We start from the raw sequence: 24543 nt of genomic DNA, 5'->3' as shown, positions 1-24543 counted from the left end.
TATCTTTACTCCTGAGTTATGCAGTACAATTGTTCTAACCTTGGCAGGAAAGTTTAGAAAAAGGGAGGAGCATGTTTTTCAGGACAAGTTCAAATTCCACTGATCATATAATAGTTTATACATAAAAAACAAACAAACAAAAAAGCCTTTTAGTATTTTTCTATGCTTGAAGATCATTAAAAGTGTTGTTTCTGCTTAATGATCAAATATGGAAAACATTGTGATGTTTGTTCCTCTGTGATCAGGAACAATGTCAGGATGTGCACGCTCATCACTCTCATCAGCCTTTTATTGGAGGTGCTACCCAGGGCAGTAAGACAAAACAGATCAATAAAGGTAGCAATTATCAGGCAATAGAAATAAAAGCAAAAATAAACAAATGGAACCTATTAAACTTAAAAGCTTTTGCACAGCAAAGGAAACTATAAGCAAAACAAAAAGATAACCTACAGAATGGGAGAAAATATTTGCAAATGATGCAACTGACAGGGCTTAATTTCCAGAATATACAAATAGCTCATTACAACTTAATAGCAAAAAATCAAACAACCCAATCCAAAAATGGGCAGAAGACCTAAACAGACACTTCTCCAATGAAGACATACAAATGGCCAATAGGTGTATGAAAAATGCTCAATATCACTAATTATCAGAGAAATGCAAATCAAAGCTACAGTGAGGTATCACCTCACACCAGTCAGAATGGCCATCATTCAAAAGTCCACAAACGATAAATGCTGGACAGGGTGTAGAGAAAAGGGAGCCCTCCTACACTGCTGGTAGAAATATGGTTTGGTGCAGCCATTATGGAAAACAGTATGGAGATTCTCAAAAAACTAAAAACAGACTTGCCATATTACCCAGCAATCCCATTCCTGGGCATACATCCAGAGGAAACTGTAATTTGAAAAGATACATACACCCCAGTGTTCATGGCAGCACTATTTACAATAGCCAAGACATGAAATAAACCTAAATATCCATCCACAGATGACTAGATAAAGCAACTGTGGTATATTTATACAAAGGAATACTACTCAGCCATAAAAAATAAAATAATGCCATTGCAGCAACATGGATAGACCTGGAGATTGTCATACTAAGTGAAGTAAGCCAGAAAGAGAAAGAAAAATACCATATGATGTCACTAATATGTGGAATCTAAAAAGAAAAAGAAAAAAGAAGACACTAATGAACTAATCTATGAAAGAGAAATGGACTCACAGACGTAGTAAACAATCATGGTTACCGGGAGGAAGGGGGTGGGAAGGGATAAATTGGGAGTTCGAGATTTGCAAATATTAAGTACTATATATAAAATAAATAAACAACAGATTTCTTCTGTACAGCACAGGGAACTACACTCAATATCTTGTAGTGACCTGTAATGAAAAAGAAGATGAGGACGTGTGTATGTATGTGTGTGTGTGTGACTGAAACATTGTGCTGTACACCAGAAGTTGACACACTTCAATTTTCTCAAAAAGTGTTGTTTTTGGAGACATGCTTTACTGTTCAGCTGACTGGTTGTTGTTTTATGGTCATTGAAAGTATAAATGAGAAAAGCTAATAGGTACTGAGCAGTGTCTGTGCACCAAGTATTTTATTTACCATGATCTCATTTAATCTTCACAAACACCTACGAGACAGTTTGGAATTTCCATCATAGGTGAGGCTAGGATCAGGGCAGGTGTCTCCAGGCCGGCCCTGAGGGTAGGGGCAGAAACAGCCAGTACCCGTGGTGTGTGGTATCTACAGTTCAGTTTAGAATGTTGCCAGCCGCCGGTGCACCCAGAATCCATGGACACATGGTAAATTTCAGGTGACTTCAACTCTCCAGTGTAAAAGGATGTCTAATCACACCAGGTGACCTAGAGCAGATTCCCCTGGGGGTGACAAGCCTGGCGTACAGCCTCCTGCCCCCCGTTCCAGCCTTGCTCTGGCTCCTTCTCCTGTTCCCCGAACTTGTCACTTGTTCTCTGTCACCTGATTAATTGCTGAACACTCACTCATTGTGTGCTTCATTGATCACCCGCCAAGAACTTTTGGCAGCTCTGGGGAACATGATCTCAGCATGCCTCCTGGTCAGAGTTGGGCAACTCGAAGTTGTTCGTGGGGGTGAAAACTTGGATTCGGAAGCTAGGACACATGCCAGAGGCCGAGGATGGGGTAATTGAGCAGCTGGCATGTGATATGTGGCGATCCAGAGTCAGTCTGCAGGCCAGGAGTCAGAAATAGAGTTGCCCGTGACTTTGAAAGTGGTTTTTGAAGAAGATTATGATGGCTGGCTATGGGTTTTGTAGTTTGTAGATATAAAATAATTCCAGTTGCTTTTTGAGGAAGACTAAGAATGTTGCCAACTGATTCATTGTAGCGTTTGTTACACTGGGTGAAAATATTTCTCTCTGTAACTTTGCCCGTTCGGTTCTAGCTCTGTCTTCCTGCGGCTCTAAATTTCCAGTCCCTCGTAAACTTGAAAGCATAAAATACATGTCAGATACAAAATCTCCTTTGCTCCCACCTCTCCTTCATGGTCTCTGAAAGTTGGCATTCTTTACAGCTTGGCTCTTGTCTGCCTTCTACATCATTCTCTTTGTGATGTCACGTGATCCCTCACTTTAAATGCCATCTGTCCTCCCAGGTTTATTTCTTCACTGTAATTTCTCCCTTGAGCTCTAGGCTCCCACCTGTGCCTGCCTATTCAGCATCTCTATTCGGAGGTCTAATGAACCTTGCATACCTAACGTGTCTGCGCTGAAACTCTGGAACTCTCTTCCCCAAGCCTGTTCTGCCTCCTCCTCCTCCTTCATCTCAGTAAGTGGTCCACTCAGTTGCTCAGGTCTAAAACGAGAAGTCACGTTTGATTTTTTCTCTTTCCTTCTTAACCCACATCCAGCCTATCACTAAGGCTTAGAGACTTAGATGTCTTCCTTTCAAAATACATCCCAGATCCCCTCTGCTGTGCCCCCCCCCCCGGCCAACTACTCTGATATAATTTAACTTATCACCATCATCAGTTACTCAGCTGATAGGCGTAGTCTTCTACTTGGCCATCCTAATCTCCTTGTGCCTTTCCGGTCAGTTCTACATATGGGAGCAAAAGTCTTGTTGTTGTTGTGGTTGTTTCAGTGTTAAACAGTTCCTGCTATTCCCCTGTCCAGAACCCTTCAGTGGCTACCCATCACACGCAGGATAAAATTCTGTGTCTTACCCTGTTCTGCCGGGCCCCATGTGCTCTGCCCTGGCGTTTCCTCCTGGCTCCCAGTCCTGCTCATTTTGCCCTAGGCACAGCTGCTCGCTTGCTATTTCTTACATTCTCCAAGTTTGTTTGGAATCAGCTAAATCCCTCCTACGCCCCCTCCCCCCTCATTCCAACCAGTTCAGCCTTTAGCCAGGTACCAGAGGAGTCGGATTTCCAGAGACGTAAGTTTCCAAGGCTCTCTAGTGCATGTAGAGGGAGAGGTGGCCCTAGAAGTTTTGCAGCTTTGTTATTCCACATTTCTGTAACTTGAATTGCTTTCAAGTGTAAGAGGGGCTGGAGACCTAGAGCTGCAGAAAGACATGGCTGGGATTGCTGGGGAGAAGTGACTGGGAGAGAGAACTGATCAGTGAGCACTTTAGTGAATAAATCGGTAACAATGACATCTGCATATAAATAGACCCGGCTGCTACCGAGGACAGTGGGTCCTTTGTCACAGGCAGTGTCAAGTTGAGGGTGACCGACCTCCGGGGATGTTGCGGAGGAAAAAGTGCTCTGGAGGAGGGGAGAGTGGTTATTAAGGGCTTCCCAACTCTGTGCTTTTATCGGGTCTTAGAATCTTCAGAGAAGTCATTCTCAGCATCCTCCTCGGGCTCATTCTCCTGGATTTGCTTTGGAAGCTTTTACCCCTAAAGCACGAAGCCCCTCTTAGGGGAGTTCCCACTATATGAGGTATGAAAGGAGCTACCGTCAAGCTAGTCAGGTGCACAAGTGCTCAGCCAAGGAATTCACTTTGAGGCATTTTTCCTTCTCTCATTTTTTATTTAAAATGGATTTTGATTGATTTTAGGTCCAAAATAAATTATATGTATATGCACAAATCCCTGAATGGATTCTATTTGTTTATTTATTTTTAATTTTTTTTTTAGTGGAGGTACTGGGGATTGAACCGAGGACCTCGTGCATGCTAAGCACGTGCTCTAGCACTGAGCTATACCCTCCTCTCCCTACATAGATTTAGTTATTAAATAGAGTGTGCTGAATGTCAGAAGTAAAGAGCATGATATTTGGAAATAGCCTTTGGTCAGAGTTTGCTGGAGTGGGAAATTGACCTTGTCCTGTCCCTTAGACCAGAAACTCTTCGAGAAATAGACACTGTGTTCCAGTGTTTCACTGAGGGTGGTACAGCCATTCCCTCATCTTTCTCTTGGAAAGACAAAAATGTGATTTAAGTAATAGAGAACTTTAAATTACAAGTGCTTTTAGTTAGACCTGAATAAGGCTACCAACGCAAATGTAGATTTCTTATCACGGCGGGACGGTGGAACTTGGAAGGAGTGATACGGGGAAGAGTGACTTTTCAGGGCCTCTGTGGTACGGAAGTCCTCTCTACTGGACTGCTCTGGTAGCTAGCGCCTAGTAACAGGATGCCACATCCCGAAGTTGCCTCCCACCTGACCCGGCTCCCTGAGCACCCGCCCCAGTCCCACACGTGCTCGGCACCCCACGTGGAGTCAGTGTTCGGATGAATACACTGTTCTGACTCAAAGGAAGGCCTGAACCCTCTAACACGTTCTCACCTAGAGTCTCTCCTTGTTTCTCTGTCTCCTCCAGGCTCCTGACTTTGCTGCCCCCTCTCCCAGCACATCTCTCTCCCTCTTCGAGATTTGATGCCTTCTTGATTACTGTTTGGACTTCACCCAAACAAAACTGCTGCTCTGACCCAAAAACGTACAGTTGGGATTATTTCCTGCACTGATGTCCTGTCTTGACTTGAGCCAGGGACCCTCCCAGGAGGAGAGAAGCGGCAGCATCTCCTGGATTGGAAAGGTGCCAGGATCAGTGCACAGGTGTCACGGCTCGTCATCTCTTGCCCTAGACAATTAGATTAAGTTTTGTGCCTGGCCTTAGCAGAAGACCAGTTTATCTGCACTCCTCTTAAAGCCGATAATGAAGTACTAAAGAAAGGGAAAAAGCAATTTCTCAAATGCAGTGCACTTATCTGTCAGACTCAGCTGCTTAGACATGAGGTGAGATGAAAGATGTGTTTAACCTTCATATAGATGATGTTTGAAAGTTCAGACCTTAAGATGGAATATTAGGTTCACTTAGAGAATCTTTGTTTACTCATTTTTCCTCTCAGTAACAGTAGTAAACACAGACATAACTTACTGTGTTCTAAGTCCTTTATGTATTTTGGCTAATTTAATCTGCACGGCAATCCTGTGAGGTATATACTATTAAAAACCCCACTTAACAAATGAGGAAACTAATACGTCTCGGACAGTTTACATCATTGCGCAGTTACACAACTTGTTTTGTCAGAGCTGGGATTCGGGCTCAACTCTATGACCATTTGTTCTATTGAGCTTTGAATTCTCTGACTGAATTCTAAGAAACCTGGTTAACTGGTTTCTCAGACCACAGCTAGTTAGAAGTTACAGATTATCTTGTAGTAGCTCACGGTGAAAAAGAATATGAAAATGAATATATGTATATTCCTGTATGACTGAAAAATTGTGCTGTACACCAGAAATTGAGGCATTATAAACTGGCTATAAAGAAGTTACAAATTTAAAAGCGAATATAATGACCTAGGATCCCCACTTGAATATGTCCCTCCTAATACAATAATTACTCATGAACGGGAAGATGTGCAGGGGAGTTCTGTGTGATGTTGTCATAGCAAAGTAACTGAAAGTAATACAGCAGATCAGTAACGGGGAAAATGATTAGGCTGAGGACTGACCGCCTTTCAGACTGTGACGTAGGTACAACTCACTCGGAAATCTTGTTAAAATGCAGATTTTGATTAACTCACTCAGAAATCTTGTTAAAATGCAGATTTTGATTAAGTTCGTGGTAGGGCCCAAGATTCTGCATTTCTAACAAGTTCCCAGATCATGCAAATGCTTCTACATGCAGCCCACTCTGAGCGGCAAGAATTTTGCTGTGCTCCTGGTATGTTTGTTAAGAACAGGGCCAGGGCCCAGGGGCGATGGGTGGGGTACCTTACCCTAGTCCAGTTCCTGGCAAAGAATCACATTTTTGGACAAGCTAGTGACTCTCAGCTATGTTTGTAACAGAATGAAAAGGAGGTTCAAAAGTGGGATGTGTACTATTATTTCAATTTAAATTAAGACAGATGTATGCATGTATATAAATGTATGCATATATGTACGTGTGTATATGCTTAGCAATATTTGTGGGGACACATGCCTTATTTTCACAAGTACTATCCTCTTACTGATAGATTTACAGATGGCATATGTTTTCATCCTTATATATTTGGCATTTTTTAGTTTTCAGTCGTGAACCTGCATAATTTTCTAGATATAGATCATAATTATGAATGTTATTACAACGTCAGATAACTATATACTCAAATTTGGTTCGTAACAGCCTAGCCTGGGAGGAATCATTTTCTTCCTGCCACCTACTTACCTCTCTTCAACTGCCCTCAAATCATCTGCTCACTTTTTTTTCTCAATCAATGAATAAGCTATTTGATGGTTTAGTGGGGGCTTCATTGTAGGGCTTGTTAGGTACCAACACAAATAATAAAGCACAAATATTTTTAAGAATAAGAATAATCAGATGAATACTTTTTTGTTTTCAATTTTTGTAAATTTTTTTGGTATTCAATTCCTAAAGAAAAAAAATATTGAAAATAAGCACCTTTTATCTTGCCACCTCCTCTCCTGGTGAGGCCTGCTCAGCGGGTTTTTTTTTAGAGGGACAGCAGTTCTCCTTTCAACCTTCAAAGTTCAGTAACCAAATGTAAAAGTGAAGGACCTGACTCTTGCTATGGCTCTGGGAAGGAAGTAGCAAGGAGGCAGGTTAGAATAGCCCTATGCATTCAAAATCTCACCTTGCTAGAGAGGTGGGTGTTGGACAGAGCAAGAATTTCCGAAATCTCCGTAGGGGTGCTCTTGAAAATTTGACTGAACACCAAACTGTGTATGCATAGGGTAAAACCCCCCCGAAACTGGCAAGGACACCTTGCCAGTGAGAAATGAAAAATTACCAGATCCCTGTAAGATTGAGCCCTCGAGTAAAGGTTCCTCTACACAAGCCCTAAAAGAGCTTAAAACTAAGCCGCAAAAGAATCATGTTAATCCACAAGTCACAACTGTCTGCCAGAAACCCAACACTCTTTAAACAAAGACAAGAAAATCCAGCGCTCAGCCAGATGAAATAAACCACGGATTGCATCCAATCAGGTATCACCAGGTAAACAAAGCAGCAGGAGAAAAAAAAAATCCCATAACCAGGAGCCAATAGAAATAGACCCTGAAATGACAGAGATATTAGAGTGAACAGATAAAGACATTACAACAATTATTGTAGGTATGGTTCATATACATGAGCATAATGAGGAATGAAAGAGAAGATAGAAGAAAGAAAATATTGGAGCACCCAGAGAAATGGAGTAATTGAAATAAAAATTTTACATGATGGGATTAAGAGCAGATTAGCTCTTTTAGGAGGAAAGTTCAGTGAACTTGAAAACTTAGAATTTAACCAAAAGCACAGAGAGAAAAAAGATTTAAAAAGATGAGCAGCAACTTGGTGTCTCATAGGATCATAACCCCGGGTATAACATAAGTGTAATTGTAATCTCAGATTTTAGGGGGAAGGTGAAAGAGAAAAAAAATAATGGCTAAAATTTCCCCAAATTTGAAGAAAATACAAACCCAAGGGTCCAGAAATTCAACAGACCTTGGCAAAATACACACAAATATCCCCCCCCCCCAATACATCAAGAAAATTGCTGAAAATGAGTGATAAAGAGAAAATCTGAAAAACAGGCAGGGGGAATACAAAAGTATTATATACAAGGGAATAAAATCAAGAATGGCAGCAGACTTGCCATCAGAAACTGCAAACCAGAATGCAATTTAATAGCAATTTTCAAGTGCTAAAAAAATTGTCAACCTAGTATTCTATAGCCAATAAAAATATCTTTAGAAAGTAAAGGAGGGAAGAAAATAAAGGAGAAATAAGAACTCTAAAGGCAAAAACTGAAACAACTCATGACCAGCAGACCTGCATTGCAGGAAATATTAAAGGAAGTTCTTTAGGCAAAAGGAAGATGATACCAGTTGGAAATTTGGACCATGTGAAGGAATAAAGAAAGCTGCAAATGGTTCACGTGTGGATAAACATAACATTTCCCCCTTCAGTTGTAGTTTCTAAAGAAACTGGCTGGTTAAAGTAAAAAATAATGACAGTGTCTATCTAGTGAGATTTATGGCATATGTAGGAAAGTAAAATATATGACATCAATGGTTCAAAGGATGGGCTGGGGGAAAGAAAACACACTGTGGTAAAGGGTCTCATACCTGAAGTGGTGTAATAATATTTTTTGAAGGTAGGTTGTCTTAAGCTAAAGAGAGCATCCACTAAAATGGTTTTCAAGAAAAGAGTTTTAACTAGTAAGAAACCAGTGGTGAATGTGAAATGAAATCCTAAAGATTAATCCGAAAGAAAAAAAAAAAAGAACGGAAGGAACAAAGAACAAATGGGCCAAATAAAAGAAAACCTATAATGACGTGATAGGACTGAGTTTAGCTGTATCAGTAATCACGTTAAATGTAAATGATCTCCCCCAATCAAAAGGCAAAGATTGTCAGATTGAATAAAAAGCCAAGATAGCCTTCCAAATAGGTTAGAAATAAAAGGGTGGAAATGATGTACAGTGTAAGATCTAAGTATGAGAAAACTGCAGTGGCTGTATTAATATCAAAGTGGGCTTCATTACAAGTGGTATTAATAAGGGTAAAGAGGTACACTTCACAATGATAAATGGGTCAGTTCATCCAGAAGAAATAATAACCTTAAATTTAAATGAAACCAATACTACATTGTCAAAATACATGAAGCAGAAACTGATAGAACTGAAAGAAGAAATCAACAGATCTTCAGTTACAGTTGGAGATTCTAATACCCATGCCAGAATTGATGGAATTAGTAGAAAGACTATCAGGAAGGACATAGATGTACTTAATAACACTGTAAGCCAACGTGACTTCATTGACATTTATAGGACATTCTACTCAACAATAGCAGAATATGCATTCTTTTCAAGCACGCTTGGAACATTCGCAGATAGCCACCATGTGCTAATGTGTAAAACAAGTCTCATTAAGTTTAAAATGATGGAAATTTTGCAGAGAATATTCTGTGGCCACAGCATAACTAAGTTAGAAATCAATATCAGAAAGATAGTGTGAAAATCCTCACTATTTGTAATTACATCACATATTTCTAACACATTGGTCAGAAAAAAAGGGGGTGATGAAAAGATGTTTTGGAATGAATCACAATAAAAACACATCAGAATTTCTGGGATATATCTAAAGCATTGCTTAGACAAATATTTAACTTTAAATGCATATATTAGAAAAGAAGAAAGGTGTAAAATAATTGGTCTAAATGTCCACCTTAAGAAGCTAGAAAAAGAAGAGCAAATTAAAACCAAAGTAAGTAGAAGGATGGAAATAATAAACAGAAGAACAAAAATTGCTGAAATAGTAAACAGATGAACAACAGAGATAATCAAGGAAACCAAAAGCAGGCTCTTTGGAAAAAAATAATTAAACCTCTAGCTAGTCTAATCAAGAAAAATAAAGAAAAAGGTGCATGTTACTGAATTATAATATCAGGATTGAAAGAGGAGGCATCACTACAGATTCTATAGAAATTAAAGGCGTGCAGAAGGAATATTACAAACGTCTTTTGGAAATAAGTTTGAAACTAATGAGATGGATAAAGTTCTTGGAAAACAAGAATTACTGAAATATTCAGAAAGAAGGATAAAAATTAGACTAGCACCATATTTATTAAAGAAGTTAATTTCCTAGTTAAAAACCTCTCCACACAAACTAACCAAACAAAACCAAAACCAAAACCCCCAAAAACCTCTAAACCCATAATCCCTGTTTTAAATGGTGAATTCTGTCAAACATTTAAAGAAGAAGTAACTCAGAAAATAGAGGAAGAAGGAACACTTCTCAGCTCATTTTAGGAGACCAGCATTATGCTAATACCAAAACTAGGTGAAGACTTTATAAGAAGAGAAAACTACGAACAAATATCCCTCATGAACATAGGTGAAACATTTGTTAACAAACCACTGGTAAGTCAAATTCAGCAGGATATAAAAAATGGGTTTATTATAGGGATTCAAGTTTGATTTAACGTTGGAAAATTCACTAGTGTAAGTTGTCACTTTAGCAGGAAAAGGGAAAAAAAAGCAACATGATCCTGTCAGTAGTTACAGGAAAAAGCATTGGAGTAAATTCAGCATTCACCCATGGTAAAATGTCTCAGAAAACTAAAAATAGAAGAGGATTTTCATAACGTGGTGAAAGACATCTACACCTAACCTCTAGCTGAAATCACATTTAATGTCAAAGGATGGAATGCTTTCCTCCTAAGATAGGAAATATGCCTGTCTCCTCCCTCTGTCTGTCTAGTACTGTAATGGAGGCCCCGGCCAGTGTAACAAGCAATGAAAGCAACAAACGGCGTACAGATTAGCAAGGTAGAAATAAAAGGTGTTTATTTGCAGACTACGTTGTGATGTGTGGAGAAAATGCTAAGAAATCTCCCCAAAACCACTAGGATTTGTCATTTATTTGGCAAGATTGCAGGATACAAGGTAGATATAGAGAATCCATTGTGTGTGTATATACTAGCAATGAAAACCTAGAAACTGAAATTTAAAATTTGTATCAATATACAAGTGTCCTAGAAAAGTGAAAAAAATGACAATAATAATATTGGAAGGCTTTTTAGTACTTAATTTCAAGACTTCCTCTACAGCAAGATTCATCTTTAAAGCTACAGTGATTAAGACACTGTTGGCCTAAGGTAAACATACATATCAGTTGAACAGAATAGAGAATCCAGAAATAGAATCCATACGTATATACATGGTCAGTTGATTTCTGACATTGGTGCCAAGGTAATTCAGTGGGGAAAGGATGGTCTTTTTAACAGATGGTACTGGAACACCTCGATATTCAAATGTAAAAAAATTAACCTCAACCCTTACTTCTGTATACAAAAATAACTTGAATAGAATCATGGATCCAAATATAAAAGGCTAAAACTCTTAAAACTTTAAGAAAAAATTGCAGGAGAAAATATTCGTGAACTTGAGATAGGCAAAGATTTCTTGAGACCCAAAAAGCATGAACCATAAAAGAAAAAGTGACAAATGGGACTCCCATCAAAATTTAAAACTTCTATTCTTCAAAAGACATCGTTAAGAAAATGAAAAGGCAGTCTTTAAACAGAGAACATATTCACAATACATATACCTGACAAACGACTTGTGGCCAGAATATATAAAGAACTCTTACAGCTCATTAATAATAAGGCGACCCAGTTAAAAATCTAGGCACAAGAAAACACAGGAAAAGGGATTCAACATAATTAGACATCAGAAAAATGCAAACCAAAATAATGAGATACTATTGTATATTCATCAAAACAGCTAAAATTAAAAATTCAAAAAGAACAGGTGTTAAGAATGGAACTTTCATATATTGCTCGATTAAAAAAAAAAGTTTGGCAGTGTGTTACAAGGTTAAACATATTATCATAAGATCCAACAATTTTACTCCTAAAAATCTACCCAAGAGAAATGAAAATATATGTTCATGCACCCACTTGTACATGAATGTTCATTGCAGCTTTATTCATGATAGCCTCAAGCTGAAAGCAACTTGGATGTCCATCAGCTAGTGAGTGGGTGAATGCACCGTGGTAGGTCCATATAGTGTTAACGCTACTCAGCAATTAAAGGGGATAAAGTACTGATACACACAACTACATGGATGAATCTCAGAAATAAGCAGGCAGATCATTGTCTGCAGCTGAGAGTGATGTGATTGGGCCTGGATGGGCACGAGGGAGCTTTTTGGTATGATCAGTGAGTTCTGTATCCCAACTGTGGTAGTGATTACATGGAGATATATATATGTTTATAAAATTCACTGAAATGTACACTTAGAATATAACATATTTATACCTCCAGAATGTTGTTTTTAAAAAAATTCCACAAAATTTGGAAGTTACTTTACTAACAAAAGATTAAGTTCTGTCAAATATTAGAAGACCTCTGTGTGAGGCTGAAACTGAGTTGACCCGAAAATTACATTTAGATAAATCGGTATACCCAATATAAATAATAACACATGAATTAAATATCCTTAAACAAAGAAAGAGAGTTGATGAATTCTCAGCATACTTAGCATATGATTTGAGTATTGGAATGGGACCCTAGCATCCTTAGAATTCATTGATACACTTTTTAAATTTCTTAAATTGATATCAGGTTGTATCTTTAGTGCTAAGAAGAATCCCGCCAAAATGAAGTAATTACATATAATCCGCTCTTCGTTTTGCTTTATTGTTCTTTTCTTTTTTTTTTTTAACTAGAAAGAATATGTGGAAGATACTCTAGTGTCCCATAGAGTCTATTCTTTGTTTTAGGAGTGGGCCTCCTAGATTTATCTGAGCACATACATGGCTGCCCCTCTAGAAACTGCATTTATGATCAGTTTTGGTAAAGTTCCACAGAACTTTTCAAAGAAGTTGCCTTTTTTGTAAGATACCAAAATATTTATTTATTACGTTGTGCAACCTTTCTATAATCTTTTGCCTGATCTATCAAAGGCTTAAAGATATAAATCAGTTATTTCTTCCATTAATTTTTCTTTCTATTTTTGTCAGTTTTTTATTATGGTCTGTGTGTTAATGTATTATCTACTGTCAATATCTCAATTGAGAAATATATTTTATCAGAATAATATGACTTTTTTCCTAATGTATGTCTTGTGTTTTGTGTTTTAGTTGACATTAATATTGCTACCTTAGTTTATATTTCCCTATATATCTGTGTACTTCTTACTATATTTACCCTTTATTTGTCATTTATTTTAGATATATTTTCTATAAGTGGAGCATAGTTGAATTTCATTTTTCAGCCTAATGAGAGGAACCTTTATCTTTTAACAGATATTTTAACTCATTTATATTTGTTGTCAAAATTGATCTGTAATTAGTTTTATTTCATTGATCTCTTTTCTGTCACAAAGTCTTTTTATTTTCCATTGTGTTTTGGACTTTTTGCTATTTCGTTTAAATTTTGTCTTTGTTTAATTTGTTTTTGGATTTTGCCTGCTTTGAAATCTGCTATGGATTATTTTTAAGTATTTTTGAAATCTTAAATCTACATAGTATCTATAATTAACAGTCAAGAGTGAGATGGTATTTTTTGTTTTCCCTAAGTAGGAGATGAGAAATTTAATAAGATTTTATTTATCTGCTTCTCAGTTTTCATAAATATCTGAGATTTTATCTCAGACTGTTATTAAATTGCAATTTTAAATAATTTGTAAAATATTTTTCGATCATTTTTATAAGCATAAAAATTATGAAAACCCTGATTGTCACAACTTTAAATAAATTGCCATTGTTTTCCAACTCTATCAAAGTGAACCTTAAAGTCATTAAAAATATGCTATTGTGCCATATTACATTAGTTCACATTATTTTCTTGATTGCTCTCTGTATTGTATCTTAAAAAGTCACTTTTTCTTTTCATCGTTGCCCACCTTCAGGCCATTTCCCTGCTCAGTAGTTCAGGAAGAAAGAAGAAATAGAAAAGTCAAATTTGAAATTAAGATGTCAAATTTGAAATTAAGATATCAAATTTTGTATTTGATGTTTGCTATAGCAAAATATAAGATTCAGAATAGGTTTGGGATTATTGAATTAATGGATTTTATGGTGATAAACATTGCCAGCTATTTACCAGTAAACTTGTTTTCTGAGATGTCCGTGTCAATTACCAGGTAGCCCAGGGCATAATCTTTACATTCTCATTGTTTGTTCGATGTCAGAGGCTGTCCTTTTGCTTTGAGTCTCTGATGGGCTTTTATCCCTACCTTGGATGCTCCTAGTCATGTAACCTTCTTCAGGCGGCATCATCTCCATTCCCTCACTGTAATAAGGATATATTGTTACTTGTATATGGGGCTTCCCCATTGTTTCAGAATCTGCTTGAGGACTATTTAGGGAAGCAGGCTCTTGGAGGGCACTTAGCCTTGTCTTGGGAACAGTGTGGAAGGAAGAAACCCATAGCAATTGCAAGGGGTAATATCTTTAAGAAAATATAATGTTGCTAAGTTACTTTGAAATGGAAGACTGGTCTTTTTCCTATTTTTTTTAAACAGATAATTATGTAGCTGGACTACCAGAGAGTAGTGAGGTGAAGCTGAGAACAGTCTCTCCAGGATTGTGGGTCAGGGCGAAGTTCTTGGCAAGAGGCTCCCTTTAGTGTGGTATGTGGGAAGCAAATGGACCGAGGAGGCGGGAAGACCTTTATTCTTACTTTGCTTCTCTGTTTTTCTCTGTGACCATGGCAAACCTCTCAACTTTCCTGGGCCTCAGGCTCCATCTGTTAAATGAGGAAGATGACTCTCTCAGAGCCTTTCTAACTTTAAAACTGCAGGGCTGACTGGCACACCAGGGATAGCAAGGAAGTTTCCATTTGACAGCGTTTTTATTTTTAATTTCATTGAAGCAAAGAAGTCAGCTTAATTTCATCTTGTAAAGTCAAGAGGAATAAATCACTTACCTTCCTGCCTTGAGTAAGGAGAATGAGAAGGAGACATCATCTGTGACTCGTGTACTCGTGCTGTGACCTGATGTTAGTAAGTGACACGTGTGGTGGTGTGGTGGCCCAGTTACAACACCTGGAAGTCATCTGGTCATAGAATGAGTCAGAGGAATCTGAAATCACCATTTTTCCCTGAAAAAAAAAAAACTGAGAAAGATGTATATCTAGACTCTGTGAAGGTTGCTGCCTTTTGCCCTGGGATGTGCACATGTCTCGAGATGAAGGGTCCTGGGAGATAGGCCCACGGTGTGGCCTTCGGCCAGGCATCAGCCTGGAGGCCATGCTGCAGATCGTGCATTGATAAGCTCCTTGGTGCTTAAAAAAAAAAAAGGCTGCTAGCACTGAATTCATGTTTCACAAGCTCAGCAATAGGAGGCTGCCTAAACTGACTTTTTGTCCTGAGCTGAGCTGGGCCTGGTCACAAGCAGGGTGGGCAGAGAGAGTTTCCAATAATGAACATGTCACAATTGTGAAAGGGCTAGGAAACAGTGCTGACCGAATGAGGTCTATACAGCCGTCAAAGGGTGGCCCTTTTGAAGAAGGTCTTTGTTCGGGCTGGATTCTGGAGGATGCTTCCGACAAAGGCTCCATCCAGAGCAGCATGGAAAAAGATCGTGGCTTCTCTTCTCTGTAGTCATCACTTTGAACCTAAAAAGTCATTGAAAAGTCTTATTTTCTGCTCTATCAAGAGCTTCTAGGGAGAAAAGAAGAGAGAATTGTTTCATTTCAGAAATGCATTTTGTTTCAGTAAATAAAGACATGCTCTGAATGTCAAAATGGAATGCAAAATAAATTCAAAACTTAAATAAGAAAATGTAGGTGATAGGCTTTGGTTAAGTGACACTGGATGGTAGGCCCTTCTAGGGATACAGAGACCAACGTTCAGGAGCCTCCATCCTCAGGAAGTGAACTTGACTGAGGCAGACAGAGGAATGGCTAATCCGTGTTGTGTTCCAGCTGCATTTTCAAAGAGCATCTGCTGTATGCAGGACACTGGGCTAGATGTTGAGGCTACAGAGTGAGGTGAATAGATTCTCTGTTCTGAAGGCATCTGTAGCCCAGAGTGAGGTGTGTAACCAGGTACGTGGAGGCACACAGGGAGTCATTGGTAATTAGAATGCACGGGAGGGAATGAGGCCGGTGACCTTGAATGTGTTCTTAAAATAGAACTCAGTCTCAAGACAGCTATTCTGGGTTGTAGTAATCTGTGCTTGACCTTCTGCTCCCAGAGCTATATGGACGTTTCTGACGTTAAGGATAATAATAATAGCCAAGACTTTTACAGCCCTTCACTCTGCGTCAGGGACTGCCTAGTGCTCTAAGATAGCAGTTTATGTAGTCCTTGCACCCATCCTATAGGATGGTTTAAATTAATATTAGCCCAGAAACCGAGGCCCACTAGCAGGTGGGGGGGCTGGGGCTTGGTCACAGAGTTCACGTTCCTTGCCACCATGCTGGGTTAAGACCTCGAGCATCCAGGGAGTTAGCCGCTGGAGGAGCGACTGTTGTGGTTTTTGCAGATACAGCAGCTTCATATTAATGAGTCCACAGCTGAGCACCTGGGAGAGAAAAAAATTGTTGATACATGTGCCTTTCATTTTCTAGAAATGAAGCTGTGTATTAGCATTGTTGTTGTTGGAGTTGCCCTATGCCTTCTACAAATTAGAATTTTTTATTTGAAATTATAGGAAGATACCTTTTGATCAAATGCTGTTCCCCATTAATTTACAGACAAGGGCTTTCTTGAGTCAGAGATATATATCTAAAAGATTGCAGGGCCTCGCATGGTCACTGACTCCATAGCGCTTTGCGGTGGAGACTTCCTGTTCAGCCTGGTGTCCCCCTGATCAAGGAAGAGGCTGCTTTCTCTGTCTCCCATCTGTCGAAACATCAGTCTCTTTTTGCAGCCCTCGAGGTCTTTAATTTATAAACTGGATTTGTAAATTGCAGGGGCCTTGCTTCTTGGGCCCGTGGTACATGTGGCTTGCCTCCTCGCCTCAACCACAGGGGGCCCACTGTTTGCTGCTCGGAGGGAGTTAATAAGAGCTTTTGTGACCTGGTTTGCCCACAATTTATAGGCTCAAATCTAGGTGATCTGAAGGAAAAAGAATTGGATGAAAAAGTCAAAGTTATGGTTGTGAACTAGAAGGAAAGTTAGAATTTTCAAACCAGCATCAATATGGCACAGGCAAGAATTAGAAGTTAGGAAGAGCCTAGGAGGAGAGGTTTTTAATTAGAGCCTCCCTCAAGACATCTGAAATTGTTATGATGATTTTAAATTAGGCAATCCTTTGGCCTTAAAAAGAGTCAACGACTCTACTTTCTGTATGTGGTTTATGAAATGTAAACACATAGAAAATTCAAGGGGAAAAGGTACTCTTTTTATGTAAAACTCTTGATTTATGGCTTCCTGGACTTTGAAAGCCTCCTTGCACCTTGATTAAATACATTGAGTGGTTTTAAAACGTTAGAAAATTGTAAAGAAGTTTTTTTGTTTTTTTTTTTTGTTTTTTGTGCAAGCAGGTATTTTCAGGATAGCAGTCAGGAGTATCATTGGGAAGACTGTTGAAAGCAATGTGTAACATAAAGCTTGAATGGCATTACCAAATAAAGAAAAGGCAGGTTAGACCTCATTTGGACACTAACTCCAAACAAAAATACTTTTTCATTTAATACTGAAAACAACTAAAGAATCGAAGAAACTTAGTAAGATAGTACTTTGTGTAAATATAGTTTCTATTTTGCTTTTTTAAAAATTAATTTTATTTATAGACAGAATACATAAATACTCTTGTTTTCTTTAGAAAGTATCTCTTTAAAAATCAGGTGAAAGTTCCCTTTGGCCATCACAGTCCCACCTTCCCAGAGGTCATCATTTTGGCTGAAAAGCTAAAAGCATTTCCTCTAACATCAGGAACAAGACAAGGATGTCCACTCTCGCCACTTTTATTCAACATAGTTTTGGAAGTCCTAGCCGTAGCAATCAGAGAAGGAAAAAGTAAAGGGAATTGAAATCAGAAAAGAAGTAAAACTGTCACTGTTCACAGATGACATGATACTGTACATAGAAAATCCTAAAGAGGTGCCCAGAAAACTACCAGAGCTCATTAGTGAATTTGGTAAAGTTGCAGGACACAAATTAATATACAGAAATCTGCCGCATTTCTGTATGCTAACAGTGAAATAGCAGAAAAAAGAAATTAAAGAAACAATCCCAGAGGTCATCGTTTTGCCATTTATCTTCCAGATCTTTTTCTGAATACTTACATGCATATGTTTGTATGCCTCAAACAGGTGTTTACATTTGGTATAGATGTTAGTAAATAACCCACAGAATGTATTGTTTTGCTGGTTCATTTAAAGATGACCATTATATGTTTTGTTTTTAATAGGTCAGTCATGTTACTGACAGCAGCTGACATTCATTGAGTAGTTACTATGTGCTAGGCGAGACATTTAGCATTTTTCATATAATTTAGTCTCACAATTTCGTAATAAGCTTCAAAGGTAAGTAAAAAAAGAAAAGTTGATTTTATAGGAATAAAATTCCACCTGCCTTCTATCTCACATTTACATGAAATTACTAATGCCAGCAGCTTATCATTCTTTAACAAGACTTCAAAAATAAAACACTGGGAATGAGTTCTTTCAATTGCCAAGAATATAACTTTTTGTTCTGTTAGTTTGTTGTCCTTGCACAGTTGGCCCCTCCACCAGGTCGCCGGGGTGAGTGTCTGTGCGAAGCCAGCAGCCCGACAACGTGAGGGGGACTGCTGCCCACCTTCTAGCATGTGTTGTATTTGACTCATTCTAAATGAAGAACAGACAACCCCAGACATTTCCTCAGTAGTTCAGGATTTTCAAAGCCTATTCCTGTGTGATGATGTCCTTATTTGGGGGGGGACAGGTATAGGATGCAAGTCCTAGGTGGAAGCAGGTTTGTTTTTGAAAGAAGCTTTCGCCGCAGCCTCGGCTGTCTGGTACGAGGCCATAAAGTCTCCCGCAGTGGGAACTCCCATCGTTTGTATGAGGATCGGTAGAAAGGGAGTGATGTTTGCTGGATTGAGAGGGAAAAGAAAGATTCAGCTTGTTAGGTATACTCTGATTTTAGAGTTTGGATAAAGATATTTGCAAAATTTCATGGCAAAGTAAAGAGCTTGTAAGGAATGGGACGGTCGTCGGAAGGGTTTCTGCTCAGCTCTGCTGCTTGACTAGCTGGGTGACCTTGAAAAGGCTGCTTCATGCTCTTGCAATCAAATGATAACAATATGTACCTAATAGAGCTGTGGGGTGAGATGACCCATATGCTTTAGGCATCGTGAAGTGCTGTATGGATGTGTAAATGTGAGGTGATGTCCTTACCGTCTCCATCATCAGACCTGTTGTTGGAGCCGTCTGCGCTTTGCCCCTTTTACTGTTGCCTCTGTCCTGAGAACTTAACCTGCCTCTTCTGTCCTTTATTACGCTGGAGGGAGTACTGTGTAAGAGCTCTGTTATCTTCAGACTAGGACAGAGGGCCTTACTGCTGAGTCACTGAACAAATACTGAAGTACCGGTTGGCCTTTAAGGACTGAGCAGATCATCCACAGTAACTCAAGGAAAGGGGATGTGCGGAGGGTCCCAGTGTTGTCAGCGAGAAGGTTCTTGTCTCGTCGCAGAAAGAATTCAGAAATGAGACATGGAGGTCAAGGAAGCAAAGCAAGGATTTCTTAAGGGATAGATAGATAGTCTGCTCTCAAGGAAAGAGCAGAAAGACCCAGCTGAGTAGCTGCCCCAAGTTTCTTGGGCAAGCTGATTATACAGGTGTAAAAATGAATGGGCAGAGTATTCATTGGCAGGGAGGGGTTGGGGGTCATCTTTCCTGATCTTCATCCCAGCTCCACCTTCCTAGAGGGAGGAGGGATTTTTTTTTTTTTTTTTTTTGGTCCTTATTTTGTCTTGATTGGAAAGTCGGATGAGGTCATAATGAACAAAAGGTTACATTTGGATGGTGGAGATTCCTGTCTTGTCCCACCTTTCTTTGTCAGCCCAGAATGTATGGTTTCTTATCAGTCTGGAGGTTCCTGTTTTTCTTGGTCTGCCAAGGACCCCAATTGTTCACAAAATGTATGGTTTTCTGCACTTTGGCCCCGTGACTCTCTTTCTACGCTCATATCTAGCTACCTGCCTGCTTGAACACCAAATCTGTATCATTTCATTGTCATCAATGTGTAGTGTTTGTAGACGTATTGGACGTACCTTTTTGTCTTCGGGATAAAAGTAAACAAGTATTAATATCTGTCTATTTCTAAAAGTATTTATTAATAAAGTCTGTTGCAGTAGGACATGGTTTGAAAAATAGTCAGGAATTCTCTTGCTGTGGTTTCCTTTTAATTACACTACTTAAATTATTTTGAAATCTCAAATAACATTAAGAGAGGGTATGAGGTTTTTATGCTTATCAGAACAAGACGTGGGTTAAAAATGATTAAGAAGCACTGCAAGTAAGCCCTCATTTCCAGATGAGGCATTGGCACCACTGAGTTTGGTCCATGCAGTGATGGGGAACTGGTCCTTGCTTAGAAGCCCAATCAGAAGTCTGGCTCATTAGTTGGATTTGGTTTCTTCCTTTTCTCCCTCCCATTCTGCTCATGTCGTTCCTGGTATAAGTGTCTTAACAACCTTGGGAAGAACAAGCACCCTCAGCTTGTTGAAGAGCCGTGGGTCCGCCTGTCCGTGAGGCAATGCCAGAGAGACGAGAATCTAGTGTGCCTACTAGTTTGTTAACTAGTGTGTTAACTGAGAAGTCTCCAGTTGAAGTCTCTGTTGCTGTTTGGGTGACGTGCCATTCACTACAAAATCACTACTGGTGTAGGTTACTTCTTGAAGAAGGTACATGTGCTTTGGAGGAGACACATTGCTGGAAAAAAAATGGCACCTTTGGTTATGTTGTTCTCTCTTCTGGATGGTTTTAAAAAGCTAACCCTGTTGGCTCTTATTGGTGGTTTGCTTTGTCATCTTTGTATTCACTTTCATTTATTTCTTGACCTACTCTTTTTGGCAAACCATCTCTATGCTGGTTATGCCCAGGGAAGAAGTTACATCTTGTTTCGAAGTGATTTATGACATTCCATTCTGTATTGTAAATTTAGTCTGTTGGAAATACTCCTTTTTTCTTCATCTTATTTTGCCAGCCCACCATCCCCTTACTGTCTGAGGACCATGTAGTTTTTGTCTGTTGTTTTCTAGTGAATGTCTCTCAAACTCACCTGTTTATAGAAACTGGTTTATAGAAACTCCCTTTTCCAAGAGGCACTGGTGGCCAGAGTAGCTTGTTTTTCTTGAGATTCCCAACCAGGGGGTCTCTGAAGGGGTCTGGAATTTGCACAGTCAAATTTGCTTTTCCAAATTAACAACTAGAAATATCTGAACTTGCCTTGACTACAACAAAGCAACTCTTAAAAAAAAAAAAAAAAAAGGTTGCAGTCAGTTGAGTTCTCTACGCTTCCGGCTTACAATACTGAAGAGACTTTTCCATTGAGTTGATAAAGGATGGAGTGAGAATTTCAGATTTGATTGCATATTATTTATTGTGGAAAGAATGTTTTCCCTACAGACCGGCTAGGAACACGATGTTTAAACATAAGCCGGGGCGGAGACCCGTTTGTTTGGTCAGCTTCAGAGGAACCACGTTTCCCTGATCATGGAGAGTCTGCCAGCTCTGCTCTGCTCCCCACCCGCGCCCGGTTCTTCACATTGCTTTGGAATTTTCACTCGGGGCCCTTGTTGGCTACGGCCATGATATAGTGCATACGTGGCAATTAGAAAGACTAAAGGCTGTTTTCTGGAGCAGCGTGGTTTCATCATGTCATTCTGAACTTATGTTGGGTGTGTGTAGAAAATGGCTTTCTGCCTTTTTCCCAGCCCCCTTCTGCTCTTGGCTTGTGTGTTCACAGAGCTGGATGGGGGCAGGACTCATCCATCACAGGCGGTGGGAGGGGACACAGAGATATGAACGGGTTACTGTTCACATTTCCTGTGTAATTCCCTCTGATTTTCTGGGCTGTAATTCCTTTCTTGATGTTAGACATCCCCAGGCTCCTTGAGCCCTCGAGCCCTTGAGCCCTTGAGCCCTCGAGCCCTCGAGCCCTCGAGCCCTCGAGCCCTCAAGCCTTCAAGCCGGCCACACTAGCCAAGTCTTGTCTCTGGTGATCATGTAGGCGAACCTCCTGTTTTTAAAGATTAGAAATTGCTCCTCCCTCCGTGAGACAGGCTAAGGGCTCCTTGCCGTGCAGTCCCAGAGGAACTCCCTTTGATTCCAGACAAGAACAGAGCACTAACATCTTCGTCTGAAAATTCAAACTTAGCAGTCAGCCACCAAATTTGCTGTCAAATTAATTGGGCTAATTTTAACAACTACTAATTCTGGGTTCCGACTCTCTGGTTAAAGGAAAGCCTGTTGATCTAGTAAAGATTATATTCTTCCTTTTAAAAGCACACTTGAAAAATAGGTTCTGATTCTAGAAGGGTACATTTTGACGCCATCATCTTACTTTTAGCTTAAGTCATCAGGAGACGATGTTGACTTGCCTCCGACGTGAAGGGCTCAGCTGAAGCTGCAGCTTTCCTCCATCAGCTCAGTCAGGACGCTGTAGCTGAGCTAGGGAAGGACTTCTTTTCTACTTCCACTCTGGTTTTTAAAGTAGATAGCAGCTCATTTTTATTCCACATCTTTTAAAATACACATTTTTGTGGTTGGCAAAAGGTTTTCTATTTTTGCCTTTTCCCCTTAAGTTTTAGGAGAAAATGTTAAACGCTCCTCTGAAGCCTCAGGGTGTGTCATCAGCTGCTGGTGACCTGGTAGGGTCATGAAACAATGTCTCTCTGAAGGAGCTTCTAGGATAATTTAAGCTTACTGGGTTTGACGCCAAAGTGAGCTATTTGCATGCCTTGAAGCAGTGAGATAAAATGCTTTTCATGCACCTTATCCGTGTGGGATATGGTTTTCCAGGGAGGTGGGGCGATGCGTTTTCAGGTGGACTCTGTTTGGATCTGCCTGGGAGAGCCAGCGTGACTGCCTGATGTTTCTCCTTCACCTTGAGTCCCCAGTGCTTGAAACAGCCTGTCACACAGGGGACTTTCAACAGAGGTCTGTTTGGATTAATGAATCAAACAGTTGGATTACTTTTGTAGATTCTTCATTGTTCCACGTGCGCGTGGTTAACTACAGGTCTAATCGTGTTACTCTCGCCTTTCCTATTAGTCTCTAATGACAGATCCTGTTCAAAGTGTTTTCCAATTAAACTGAATTCCTTCACAGCACCCTGAGCCCAAGTCCTCAGGTGCTCTGCACCTGGCTGGCCCAACTGTGACACTGCTCGGTCATAGAAAATAATGACACTTAGCCATAAATTACTTAAATTACAGATAGTCTGTTAACATTTCCTAAAACCAATAAGCCCATTTATTATTCTTACGGTGGAAAAATGCTTGTATTTTCTCCCAGAGATGAACTGATCCTCTGACCATCATAAAGCACTGAATAGTAGTGTTGCTCAGTCAACAGCTACTTATGGGTACTTGTGGAATGCTGACATGAGCAGCGTAGGGTCTGCTACTGTGACTTCTCCAAAGATTGGAGATCTTGGTCCTGCCACCTGAAGCCTAGACTTCTCAACACACAGGATCATACACTGGTCAAATTAAACAGCAGCATAAGGTACATAAATGTGATTCTGTGCTAAGTGAGAGGCCAGAAGGAGAGCCATGTGGCTTTGAGGAGGGAGAAGTCATTTTACTTGAGTTCGAGAGCCGTGAGGGATTTCATAAAGCTTGAGTCGGGCATTAAACAAATAGTCGGGGTTTGGATATAAAGGAGTTAGGTTATCTGACATGTATAAATACGGGTAATAGTTATCACACTTGGCGCTTCCAACAGCCGTGAAGGATCAACAACAGAAAACTTAAGTATGTGGTGGAGATGATTCTCCATTCCCTCTTATGTGGAGAATTTATCCTCCTGTTCTTTGCAGGTCTTCAACTAGTGAGACGAGGCCCACCCACGTTACAGAGGGCAATCTGCTCTACTCAGAGTCCATCAATTTAAATGTCAATCTCATCCAGAAACACTATCTGAGAATAATGTTTAACCAAATATCTGGGCACTGTGCCCAGCCAAGTTGACACATAGAGTTAACCATCACACCAAAATAACCCGGCAATTCCACTTCTCAGAATCTACTCAAGAGAAATGAAATCATATGTCCACATAGACTTGTATGCCACTGTTCATGGTAGTTTTATTCATGATAGACACCGATGAGAAACAATCCAAATGTCCCTGAGCTTTTAAATGGTTAAATGAAATGTGGTATGTCCAAACATTGGAATACTTTTCAGCAGTTAAAAAAGGAAAATACTGATATATGCTGACACATGGATGAACCTCAAAAATATCATAAGTGAAACAAGCCAAATTTAAAAGACTAAAAATCGTTTGATTCTGTTTGTATGAAATGTCTAGATAGAGCAAATCAGAGGAGGTTTGGGGAGTGGGAATGGGAATTGATAGCATATGGATTCAAGGGAATTGGGAAGGGAATTGGAACTGTTCTAAAACTGGATTTTAGTGATGATTGCACACCTCTGCAAATTGACTAGAACATCA

General features: G+C 39.6%; 1 protein-coding gene across 27 annotated transcripts in view; it reads left to right on the top strand.

Annotated features, from left to right (window-relative positions):
- ZNF438 (zinc finger protein 438) overlaps positions 1–24543 on the top strand; it is a 150241-nt gene that overhangs the window by 35116 nt on the left and 90582 nt on the right. For 15 of the 27 annotated variants that reach the window (XM_064479460.1, XM_064479476.1, XM_064479474.1 and 12 more), the window contains one exon: positions 4814–5229. The exons of 10 other annotated variants lie outside the window; for them this stretch is intronic. The gene's annotated coding sequence lies outside the window, so the exon portion shown is untranslated. The remainder of the gene's footprint in view (positions 1–4813; positions 5230–24543) is intronic. 2 more of the 27 variants (XM_064479464.1, XM_064479465.1) reach the window with 1 other exon arrangement.

Source organism: Camelus dromedarius, chromosome 26, assembly GCF_036321535.1.
Source record: "Camelus dromedarius isolate mCamDro1 chromosome 26, mCamDro1.pat, whole genome shotgun sequence".
NCBI lineage: Eukaryota > Metazoa > Chordata > Mammalia > Artiodactyla > Camelidae > Camelus > Camelus dromedarius.
This window is presented reverse-complemented; position numbering and strand designations above follow the sequence as displayed.